The following is a 13,337-nucleotide window of genomic DNA, read 5'->3' as shown; positions in this document are numbered from 1 at the left end:
GAAAAAGGAATGGTGCCATTTTGGGTGGATTTTGTGGGGGAGGAGGGAAGATATGAGAATGATAGGGTTGGATGAGAGAGGAGAGAAATACTGAAGAGAAGAATGAGAGAGGGGAGGGTTCGGAGTGATCCCACTGTTGGGTTGAGTTACAACGGTGGTGTCGTGAGTTCGAAGAAAAAAAGAAAGGAGAGAGGGAGAACCAAAGAGGGAGAAAATTAGAGAGAGGAGAGGAGGGAGGTCTGCTGCCATACTGTGCGAGAGGTATTGCCATTTCTGGTCAAAGAGGAAACTGTTTGTCGTTTCAGTTGTCTGCCGAAACGGTCGTCCATAGGGGTGTAAAATCGATCAGTTCGGTTCGGTTTGTTTAGATCCGAAGACGTAACTGACTATTCGGTTTGACCATTTTTCTAATCGAACCGAATTAAACTAGAGTTTAGAACCGAAATGATCTTAATCGAATTCGGTTCGGTTTAGTTCGGTTTTCCGTTCAATTAGGCCCTAATTCCACATAAATGACAAACATTCATCAACAACTAATAAATAATAGGAAATTGTCTAAAACTCACCATGAGTTTTTAGCATTTCTCTTAAACTTACTACAACTTCTCAAAATGTCTAAAACTCACATTGTCACTAATTTGACTTTAAGACTAACGGGTGTTATTATATTACCATTTTAACCTTCATAGAAAAATATAAAATATATACAAAATAAATTAACGGGTATTAATATATTACCATTTTAATATTTAGACATAAAAAAAGGAAAAGTTCAAAAAATATTTTCAAATATAAAATGCATAAAACATAGAAATTACAAAAAAAATATAAAAATTACAGAAAATGCAAACATAATAAAAAATTGTTTTCAAATTATAAAACTATAGAAATTTAAAAACAAAATCAGAAAATAAAATTGTATAAAACACCAAAAATTGCAAATAAATAACAAAAAATATAGGAAATTTTATAGATTGTAGAAAATAGAAAAATGTAAAAAACATAAATTATAAAAAAATTGAAAATTATAAAAAACACTAAAGATTTTTTCGTGTATGTATACAAATTATAGGGTTTAGGCTTGAGAAGCGTCGCAGTATCAAACACATCGAAATGGAACCTCTAATGGACAATTGGCTAAATCAAGGAATTTAGGGCTGAAATTTTGTGTGATTGGTTGTTTAAGAATTTTGTTTCACGTTATGAACTTTGATCGGGGACCGAGTATGGTGATGTGGCACAATCAAGATCATCAAAAGGGAATCATGAAGATTTAATGGTGAGTTTATGGGCATTTGGGGCTAAAATTTGTTTTCTTATGGTTTTGGCATGTTTTTAAGAGATTGATGTGGTCCGATCGGATGTCTGGAGTGTAGGAGATGGGTCAAAGAAGGGACCAAGCATAAATCGGGTACTGACACTCATTTACATCAATTATCATTGTTGTTTTACGTTTCATCCAAACGAATGCAAATAGTGGGCTAGAGTGTAAAACTTCACCAAATTGGCTTTTACACTACAAACAAATGCAACTTTAATGTTTTAAAGAGTAGTATCATATTAAAAACCCACAAAAGTAAATAATCTTAAACCAAATAAAGGCATTGGTTATAGTTCATGTGTTGGATTATGACAATAGTAATAAAAAAAGGAAAAAATCTCGATAGGTACCCTGTACTTTAGGCCGAGTGTCTATTTAGTCCGAAACTTTAAAATGTGATAATCTAGTACCTCGAGCTTTCATTTTGCGATGATTTAGTACTTGACGTTAACTCACTGTTAAGTGCCATGGGAAAAAACATAAATACCCTTTAAGTGTCATCTAATTTTCTTTATCAACCTTTTGTTAATAGGTGATCCTAATAGTTTCCGATGGATAGAACGAGCTGTTAGAACCTTGTTCTCCGTTGGTTCTGGAAGCCCAATAAGGATTGTCGTTGTCTTTAGGTTTAAGAACAAGGTTCCCATCGTTCTACATCTCAAGATGAAACATTCCAGTCGAGTAATCTGTGTCTGAAACACTAGACAACAAGTGACTCACCATTGGAAAGATATTGTCCTCCCAATGTCGGAAACCTAAAACTTTCCCAGAGGATAGTGAAGTTGGCATAGAGCACAAAATTTCTAGAGTCGAGCATGGCTGCAAAGGAAATAGAGTCCGATACATTAGAAATGTGTCTCTCTTTACCTTGCCTAGTTAGAAGAAGCAGCTCAACATTTGTTGTTAACTGCAAAGAAGCATTTGGGGAGACTGGTGGATCATCTATGTTGGCTGTCCACACTACTGTATTTGCCAGTTTACCAACCAACCAAACTGCAACCACATAACCATTGCCTTGGGGGTGGAATCTAAGCGCAAAAAGGCCTGAAAGTGAGAGCCAAGGAGTGGACTGAGTGCTTGTTATCCATGTGCAAAATGGGTGGATGAATGGCCACCCTAACATGGTGGCGGTTATGGTGGGCAACCTTCATTGAGGATGTTGAGGGAATATTGCTTTGGCCACTCACTGGTGAAGGAAATATTGGCATTCATCCACCCATTTAGCAAACACCACAATCTATCGTCCTTTGGGAAATAGTGTTTGCGCATGGTTACAGTGCTAGTATTTCCTTCACCGATTGTGGTTACGGTAGGCAACCTTCGCCGATGAATGCCAATATTTCCTCAACAACCACACAAATCCATGCACAAAATGGCCTGAGCGTCAAGCATGGGCCATGGTGGCGGTTACGATGGCAAATTGAGAACACCAGCCCTTCCACTGGCCATGGTGGTGGCCAACGGCGAGCCCTTTGGACTCTATTTCAGTTTCTTGAGAAAGAAGATGATGAACAATGTATTTTATTTCCAAGGGTAATTTTGACATTTTCAAAATTCTTAAATCGCACATGAGGTCACGTGATATACATAACTGACGGTCCATTAATGGTAGGTACTCGATTGTCGCATTTCAAAAGTTGGGGTACTAGATTATCACATTTTAAAGTTTGGGTACTAAATTGGCACTCGTAATAAAGTACAGGGTACTTATCGGGAATTTTCCCTTAAAAAAAAAAAGAAAAAGAAGAAATGTAGCCAAAGCTATAAGTTGTGGTGTCTCGTTGTTGATTGTAAATTAGATTTTTAAGAGTTTATTAATGCCATTTGATAAAATTCAGATATAGTGTCTGTATGATTTCTGATAAGAAGGAGAAGAAGAATAGTTCCAATCGAACTAGAGAGAAAACTCATCTTCTCTAGTTGGCTAATCTTTATTTATACTTTTCTAAATAAATAAGAATTACTCTTATTCCCTCACTTAAGTGAGAGTCACATAGCTAAACAATTAACATATAACTTAATATAAAAGGTCTATACTACCTTTCTATAGTCGACTCTAACGCTCCCCCTCAAGTTGGTGAGTATATGTCATATAGTCCTACTTTGTTACATATGTAGTCCATTGATTTCCTATGTTCACATATATTGAACTACAGTTTGATTATCACAATATAGTTTCATAGGAGTGTCAATCGAGTATCCCATCTCCTCTAGGAGATGCTTCAACCACACTAGTTCACATGCTTTGTGTGCCATGGCTCTATATTCAGCCTCTGCACTGCTTCTTACTACCACTGTCTGCTTCTTACTTTTCCATGTCACTAAGTTCCCACCAAGAAAAGTGCAATATTCTGTAGTGGACCTTTTATCAGATATGGAACTGGCCCAACCAGCATCCGTGTATACCTTTAAAGATTTCCTCCACTCTTATATAACAAACCACGACCTGGAGTTCCCTACAAATACTACACAATCCTTAGGACCACCTCCTAATGTGGAATTTAAGGATTCTACATACACTGCTTGCAAATGAGATATCAAGTCAAGTGATGGTTAGGTAATTTAGCTTACCCACCAACCTTTTGTACCTTCCTGAATCCTCAAACTCCTCATTTGCATCACTACTCAACTTAACATTCGGTTCCATGGGTGTTTTAGCTGGTCTAGCACCTAACAACCCTATTTCTTCTAGAAGATCAAGGACATATTTCCTCCGACACAGATTTATTCCATTCTTGGACCTCGCTACATCTTTCCCTAGGAAGTATCTTAATTTGCCAAGATCCTTTGTCTGGAAGTGATCATGCAAGTAAATCTTCAACCTATCAATCCCTAGTCTGTCACTGCCTGTGATAACAATATCATCTACATATACCACCAATAGGATCTTCCCAGCATTGGATTCATAACTGAATATGGAATGGTCATCCTGACACTGTTTCATTCCAAATTCCTTCACCACTTCACTAAATCTCCCAAACCATGCACAGGGAGATTGTTTAAGTCCATAAATAGCCTTCTTAAGTTTACATACCTTGTCACCCTCCCCCTGAGCAGCAAACCCTGGTGGTTGCTCCATGTACACTTCCTCAAAGAGATCACCATGTAAAAAAGCATTCTTAATATCAAGACGAAACAATGACCAATTAAACATAACAACAAGAGAAATCAGAACACGAACTGACTCATTTTGGCAAGTGGAGAGAATGTGTTTGTGTAATCGATACCATATAGCGGTGAATAACCTTTAGCAACTAACTGAGCTTTCAACCATTCAACACCCCCATCAAGTAAGTATTTAATCGTGTACACCCACTTACAGTCTACAACATGCTTACCAGGTAAAAGAGTGGTGAGGTTCCATGTATGAGTGCGAGTCAGGGCCGAGAGTTTTTCTTCTATTGCTTGGTGTCACCCTAGAGAAGTGAGAGCTTCTTGGACATCCTTGGGAATAGAGACAGAGGATAACATAGAAACAAATTGGTGATGGGAAGCCGAAAGGTGAGATACAGAAACATAATTGGAAATGGGGTGAAGAGTGCAACTGCATTTACCTTTCTGCAAAGCAATAGGGAGATCAAGGTCAGAAAATGGGGGGTGGGGTTGGGGTGGTAACAACTGTCGGATCTATCAACAGTGATGAAGCTGGAGGAGGAGCTGGTGCCTGACGATGTGTATACACTTACCAAATGGGTGGTCGTTCCACTGGTAGTTGCACTAGAGGAAAAGACTTGGTCACAACTAGAGCTAGGGGAACAGGGTCCTCAATTGAAACTGGAAGAGGAGATGATAGCAACATAAGAGAAGAAACATCCGCCCCGATGAAAAAAGAAATATACTCAAAGAATGTAACATTAAGACACACAAAAGAACGCCGAGAACTAGGATTATAACACTTATACCCTTTTTGAGTCCTGAAATATCCAAGGAAGATACACTTAGTGGATCTAGCATCTAACTTGTCCATTCCAGGCCCAAGATTATGAACAAAATACACACATCCAAAAACTATGGGAGTAAGTGGAAAATGAGACAACATGGGAAACAAAACAGAGAATGGAGACTGACCTTCAAGGATAGACATGGGCATGTGGTCAATAAGGAAATAGGATGTATGTACAACATCACTCCAAAAGGGTTTCGGAACATTCATATAATGTAAAAGGGACCAAGCAATTTTCAAAAGGTGACGATTCTTTTCTCAGCCACCCCATTTTGTTGAGGGGTGTAGGTACATGAGACTGAAGACCAAGACTTCAATGCCACTAATGAGGAGAAAGAGATGTCTGAAGGGCTGTTGTTGAACCACTTCCATCAAGATAATACAATTCACTAGCTTCATGCACTCAACCAATCTTCATCCCTGTCTTGAGATCCTAAAGCAAACAAGAGGAAGGGTAAAACGTTATAAAGTAATTAAGAGACTTGGTCAATTTACTAATAGACATTAGGTTAAAGGGAAACTTGGGAACATGTAAAACTGAGGATAGGGATAATGGGTCTGTGTCAACATTACCAACATCACATATGGCAGATGTAGAGTCATTGGCAAGAGTAACAGGTTGTGATGTGGATGATGTAATGAAAACACACCTGGAGTCCCAGTCATATGATCAGAAACTCCATAATCTATAATCCAATGGGAAAGTTTGGATGCCAGACAAGCAGTACCTGAGTGTGCAAGGGTAGCTGTATTCTATTGAGATGTACCCTTAATGAATCGCTCATACTCATCTAGTAGAACACTCAACATCTCCTTTTTGGAGGCATCTGTAGATGTGGAGGGTATCTGATCAGTATGTTGAGATTCTTGTCTCGAACCACCACCATTTATGGTTGCATGATTTGCCCACGTTGAAGGTGGGCCATAGAAATCATAACAAAAGTTGATAGTTTGTCCCTCCATACCACAATGTGTACACCTCCTCTGAGTATTACCACGTCCTCTACCACGGGCTCCCCGTGAGTCTTGACCTCCAACACGACCACCACCACGACCATACATGAGTCCACCATCACTACCACGACCAGGTTGACCCCCTCTACCACCACAGCCTCCCCTTCTCGTAATTGCAAATGCAGACCTATCTAATATAATGGAATTCTCCGTGGGTTCAACTGAGATCCTCCGAAGACGAGCAAACACTTCCTCAAGAGAGGGAAGAGCAAACCCACCTAGTATTTGTGCCCTTATCGGTTCACATTCAGACTTCAACCCTACTAAAAATCTGGTCACATCCAACTGCTCTTTCTATTGTTGCTGAATTTTGACATCAGGAGTATGAGGGTGATACACATTCAACTCATTTTGTAGATTTCTCATACTTGCATAATAGTCCTCAAGACTCTGATCCCCCTGTTGCAAATTGAAATACTCTTGATACAATTGGTAAACCCTAGTAGAGTTATCTTGTCCAAAACAAAGCTTCCTTGCATGATCCCAGACCTCCTTGGTTGCATTTAAAAACATGATGTTCACACTGATTTTGAATTCCATACTATTCCATAGCCATGTCATAATTTGAGCATCCTCTTGCTCCCACTCATCATATCCCTGAGAATCAATTGGGGGTTTATCTTCCCTCACATGCTTCACTTTCTTTTTGCTTTCAGAAAAACTTCAATAGATTTAACCCAAGGCACATAATTCTCACCATTCAGTTTTATAGAAGTCATCTGCACATTCAAATAATCAAAAGGGACCATCACACTTGATTTGCATTCATTGCTGTCTCCCATGACTGCACAAGGAAAAAGGGAGAAATTCTACCACTAGGTTGTCACTCTACTACACTAATTAGTCACCACACTATACACTAACAACTGAATACTACTAGGGTTCCTACTATCATAGGTTTCAACAACAACACTCACAATTCTTCACCATTGTTAGCAACAACACCACTGCTGTCGTCCAATGTCAGCACCATAAACCCTCACAATACATCTCACAAATAGGACATTTAGTTCTGCAACATATAAAAAAAAAATTCTACTACACAACACAATTTGATTCAGAGATCATGTACTTGTTTCACCAAATCTGCACTGCCACCATCATGAAACCAGCCCTGTTAGAACTATCGAGTAGAGAGTTTTCTACCAACCACACAAAACCACAACAACGACACTCATTGGAGGCATGAAAACCCCCAAAAGGAGAAAATGACCAATCCTTTTTTTTTCCTTTTTGAGAAACTCCTAGCTAGTAGTGAGAATTCTACAAAGCCCTAAGAGAGAATGCACAGAATAGAGAGAAAAGGAGACTGATTTGAACTAATTATCATGGCTTTGATGCCATGATAAAATTCAGATATAGTGTCTGTACGATTTCAGATAAGAAGAAGAAGAAGAAGAAGAAGAAGAAGATGAGTTCCGGTCAAACTAGAGAAAAAACTCATCTTCTCTAGTTGGCCAGTCTTTATTTATACTTTTCCAAATAAATAAGAATTACTCTTATGCTCTCACTTAAGTGAGAGCCACATCAGCTATATAACTTAATATAAAAGGTCTATACTACCCTTCTATAGCCGACTCTAACACCATCAAATCTACTTTCAATTTTTTTTTTTGTGTTTAGGTGGGCTAGCATGAGTGCTAACCTGGTGGTTCATCAGATAATGCATTGTAGTTGTGTAGAATATCTCCCCATGAATAAAAGCACACATGCATAGAGATGTTTCCAATGCATCTCAAGAGGCCGTGAAGATGGTTTGAGAATAATTATGTGAGCATCAAATCTTCATTCACTCATATGTGTTTGTGTTTGGAAAGGTGAAAAGATTTTGCATTTGTACTCCTTCCAAACTCAACCTTAGGAATGACAACTGGGCGGGTTTGGGGCGGGGATCGTATTCCCCATCCTCCATCCCTAATCCCCGATGGGATGGGTTTCCTGTGGGGACCCGAATCCCCAATTTTTTTTAGATAATAGTGTTTTTTTGAAAAATAAATTTATTTAAAATAAATAAAAAATTTAAATTATAAATAATGTTTTAAATATGTTTTGATATATATATATATATATATATATATAATATAAATAATATAATAATATATATCAAATATAAATAACATTTAATATATATATATAATCGGGGTCAGGGTGGGGCAGGGACCTCAATCCCCATCCCCGAACCCATCCTTGCCCCACCAAAACAATCCCCATCCTCGACCCTATGGGGTCGAAGAATTTGGGTCCCCATCGGGGATGGGGAAAATTGCCACCCCTAGTTCTTATTTTTCATCAAAACAACCTTAACTATTTATGCACACAAGCTACTACCTATTCTTGGAAGATTACTTATTCTCGTTGTGATTTTTCATAGAATGCTCCCCTTGTGTAGCAGGGCCTTACGCGCTAGTTTATCATTAATATGACTATTTTTTTTAAGAAAATAAACATATTCATTAATAAAGATAAAGCTATAGTTTCTTACAAAAAAAAAAGAACAAGAGAAAAACCATTAATACAACTATTCTTAAATAAAATAAACACATTCATTAATAAAGATAAAGCTATAGTTTCTTACAAAAAAAAAAGAATAAGAGAAACGGTTAAGGTTTGGCAGATTATGAGAAGCCAAAGCACATGTTCAGCTAATTATAGATATCAATGAAATTGCAAGTGATTTATTGCAATAAATAATAGGGAAAATTGTAGATTGGTACCTTGTACTTTAGGCCTAGTTTCACTTTGGTCTCCGAACTTCAAAACGTGCCAAGTTAGTACCTACCATTAACTAGTTGTCAGCATTGTGTATCATGTGACATCACATGCAGCTTAATACTTTTAAAAATGACAAAACTACCATTCAAGATAAAACATCGTTCATCACCACAATCCCCAATAAGATGAAACAAAGGTGTAAGTTTTGGCATGCATCATTAGCTAATTGCAACAGATGCATTTTCATGGCGGTGGACTCTTGCTGAGAACCCGTCTAGTACTAGTTTGGTACATTTTACATTTTTTTTTCAATCAATGTTTGTACTTTATTTACTGGTAAAACTGAAAAAGGTAATAATTACAACCGTTTATGACAAATAGGTGCCACTAGGCACCGCATCAGCGTAACAGTGAAAAAACCCCTAATTGTTTGTGGAAGCTTTAAATAATAACTTTCCCAAACGGTAGGCGTGCACAAAAACAGAAGTCCACTTTTGTCATTCTCGATGCATATGAAAAATAATGAGAGAGGAACTACTGAAATGGCGCCTATGTGGCAGTGTTTATTGAATAAATGCCCATGGAACCAAACACCCTCCTAGTCTAACCGAGCTAGTCTTGCATCACAAACCAACAAGATGACTTAGGCATACCCATTACGCCAAAACCTTTATTCAATTACTTAACTAATTAAAGGGAAATTAAATAAAGCAACAAAAAATTATAGCAAACAGAAAATAAAAGAATTAATTATGCTAAAAATTATTAACAACTACAAAAATAAATTCTAACAAGAAAAATCACTACTTAAGGGATTAGACAGAAAAAAAAAAAGAATATGTGGCAATAAAAGAGAATAAAATAAAATAAATGAAGTGAGTTTCTAATATGAAAAAAAAAAATAGAACCCAATAATCCTAAACAGAAATCCGCTCAATAAATTAAAAGAAAAAAATAGATCTAAGAACAAAATGGAAGAAAAATAATAATATAAATCGGATCTATATAAAAAAAATTAACTAAAAATTCGAAAATCACTATTTTACTAAGAAAAAAAAGAATTCAAAAATATAAACAAAAATAAAATGGGACGACTACACCTGAAATGCAATCCAATTTCTCTTCTCTTCTCTTTTTCTTCTGCAGTCTGGCAATGCTAACCCACCTTTTGCTATTACGTCATGCAAAATCAAAGAGAAATAAGAATTAAAATGAAACTACAAATCAAATAATCAAACGAAAATAAAAAAAATAATGAAACAGATCTGGACAAAGCAAATAAAAAACTTGGTGTCTCCGAAAGCGTGTTGTTAACCACTCCACAACACCTGTTTCAATATTTATAAGTTTACCAATTCTCAAAACAACTATGAAACACAATTAGCTAGTGGTGATAAAGGTCGCATCCACTGGGAAGCGAGGGAAAAATCGTTGCATACTTCAATTGAGACAAAAATAACACGGTTGGAGATTGTAGAAACACAAAATTTAATTAATTAATCTGGAATCCATTAAAATAAAACTCTAACAATGCTTAATGTGAAACTTGCAAAAAGATAAATAAATGACAGAAATAATTAAATAAAAAAACTAAATAGAAAATTTGCAACTCGGTCATAGGTAGCAGTCTCCAGATCAATCATTTGACCCTCGAACTCTTTGAGCTAGGCCTTCTGTCTTACCTGGCCGAATTTCAGATCTGTAGAAAGGAAGACAAAAATTAAACTAGATAAATGTAAATTGCAGAAATAAAAATAAGGATTGGGAACTAAAGAGCGGAAAGTAAATCTGAAACTAATGGAAATTTGGTTGGGATCCGAATCCAGAGGTGGCAGTAGTGGCTTGGCAAAATGCAAGCAGGAACCCCTCCTCTTGCTTGGGCGTTCTCCTTTTCCTCTACCCTTGTATTTCTTAAAAATAGCCTTTTGTTTTACCTGGGGGCAGAATCCAACTCCTTCATAGGACCTCTTGGGTCCTTTTTATAGAGAAGGGTGGATAAAACAAGAATTAGAGAGAAAGAGGGGGGCGACAATTGGGTTTTAGCAGAAATATGGGTGCCCTAGGGTTTAGAATGGAGGTATAGGATTGTTCTAAGGTGATCCTAAGGCTGAGAAGAGAAGGAGAGGGTGCCCAATATTATGTAGGGCTGAGATTTTGGCACCCATAATTGGATGGCGGAGATTTAGTGGCATCCTAGGTTGAATGGCCGAGATAGAGAGTGAAATAGAGGGCTGAGATCTAGTGGCTAAATGCCGAATGATGAGGATTAGTAGTTAGGTGGTGCCCTAGTGTTAGAATGCACCCAAAATAGGGTGCCCTAGAATGGAGGGTGGAGATTAGATGTTAAGAAGGGATGGAAGGTAAGGATTTAGCAATTAGGTGTAGCTACGGATTGTTAGGGAGATGGGAGTATGCTAATATAGTAGGAGGGGCACCATTATGGGTTTAGCAGATAGGAGGCACCCTCTTGTACTCAATTTTTCACAAAAATACCCCATCTCTGCTGGAATTCACACCTGCTTCCCGAAAATTGCATTTCAGCCTTGAAACTTTTCTACTTTTCCCCAAGATTTGCACAAAGATCCTCAAAGGTCACAATATTGAATTTAACTGGGAAAATGAGACATTTTGACTATTCTAAGGCTTAAAATACCCTTGAAGTGATGCCCTTAAGGCATTAAACTATAGAGTTATCAGTCAACACTAGATTTTTGCTCGGTCCACTGCTCCAATTTACCCCAAACACCCGATCAGACCCTCCCGATTTCTCCAAAATATCCAAAAACCTAGAAACCCCAACTTTTAGCCCGAAAGCCTCTAAATCCACTGTTAAACACATCCGATACCAATTCGATGGCCCCTGATGAACCCCTATCTACACTTTTACCCTCATATCAAACACCACCATCAGACTCAAGACCTCTCAAACAAAGATTCCATATCGACTCCTTTTGTTATCTTAAAACACCCACAACCTACATTCCCTTGATCTTAACACATTTGAACTGATCAAACCACACCCATTAAGCTTCTGTAAGGAGGGGGAAAGCCGACAGAGCCGATGATGAGGTTCCACCAAACTGGCTTCGGTAAGCTCTGTATTCTCACTCAATCCCATCATAGTTTTGCTTCAGGTGTTGCCATTATCTTATAGGTTTGTTCTAAATGACTAGTAACTAAAATTATGAAAAAGGGAATAGGCTACTAAGAGGGGGAATAGTAACTAAAATTAAAAAAATAATAATAAAAAAATAAAAAATAAAAAAATAGAAAGGAAAGAAAAAATGAAAAAATGAAAAATAAAAATACAAAAGATTAAAAAAATAGAAAATAAGAAAAGGAAAAAAAAAAACAGTCCCATAAAATACATACAAATAAGGTTTCATGAGATCATAACTAAAAACAATAAATACTTGATGAAAACAAAAAATAATAATAATAAAATAGTAATAACAAATAATAAACAAAATAAAAAAGAAATAAGGGAAAAATTAAATAAGAAAAATAAAAAAACATAATTTAACAAAGGTTAATAAATGTAAACATATTTAAAAAAATAATAAAAAAATTAGATAAATAAAAATAAGGATTTTTTTCTTGGCTTGTTCTTGTGATTTGCTTTCTTATTCTTTTGCCTTATTAGTTGTTTTCTTATGCTCATGCTTGTTTGGGATCACCATGTGGGCCCCACATATTAGACCTGAGAGAGGGGTGCTTGACACATTCCCTTCCCATCCGAGTCTTACCCGAACTGGTTTAAGTAGTGCCTTGGGCTCTGGAGTCACTGTTGAACTAAAATGAATTTTGATGCGATTCCCGGAGGTTCCATCACCAACATTTCCTAATCTGATGGGTGGCAACTCCATTTCCAATTCAAGTAAGCCGTTTTTTGACGCTCACATTGTTGTTGTGTTGGTGATGTTGAAAGGAAGGCTACTATTGAGGTGGAGGCCTTCGCTTACAATATGGATAGCCATGCAAGTATTGCCAACGAAGCTTGCCAGACTCATCACTAACTATTGGTTTTCTAGATAGATGGACGATTCATTGAGGGCGTCGAATAGAAGCGTGCAAGATACACATCATTATTTCATTTTTTAATATTTCAAACTCAAGATTATAAAATAAAGGGAAAATTCCTGATAGGTACCCTGTACTTTGGCTCAAGTGACAATTTAGTACCCGAACTTTAAAATGCAACAATCTAGTACTTGAACTTTTATTTTCTTACAATTTAGTACTCAACGTTAATTCACAGTGAGTTAGAAGACAAAAAGACCTAAATACCCCTAAGCTATTTAGAATAATGCATGAACTCCCGATTGAAATTACATAAATGACCCCATA

The sequence above is a fragment of the Nelumbo lutea genome, chromosome 1 (assembly GCF_056320005.1).
Source record: "Nelumbo lutea isolate HS-2025 chromosome 1, American lotus-T2T, whole genome shotgun sequence".
Classification (NCBI taxonomy): domain Eukaryota; kingdom Viridiplantae; phylum Streptophyta; class Magnoliopsida; order Proteales; family Nelumbonaceae; genus Nelumbo; species Nelumbo lutea.
The sequence above is the reverse complement of the archived record's forward strand: the minus strand, read 5'-3'. Positions refer to the sequence as shown.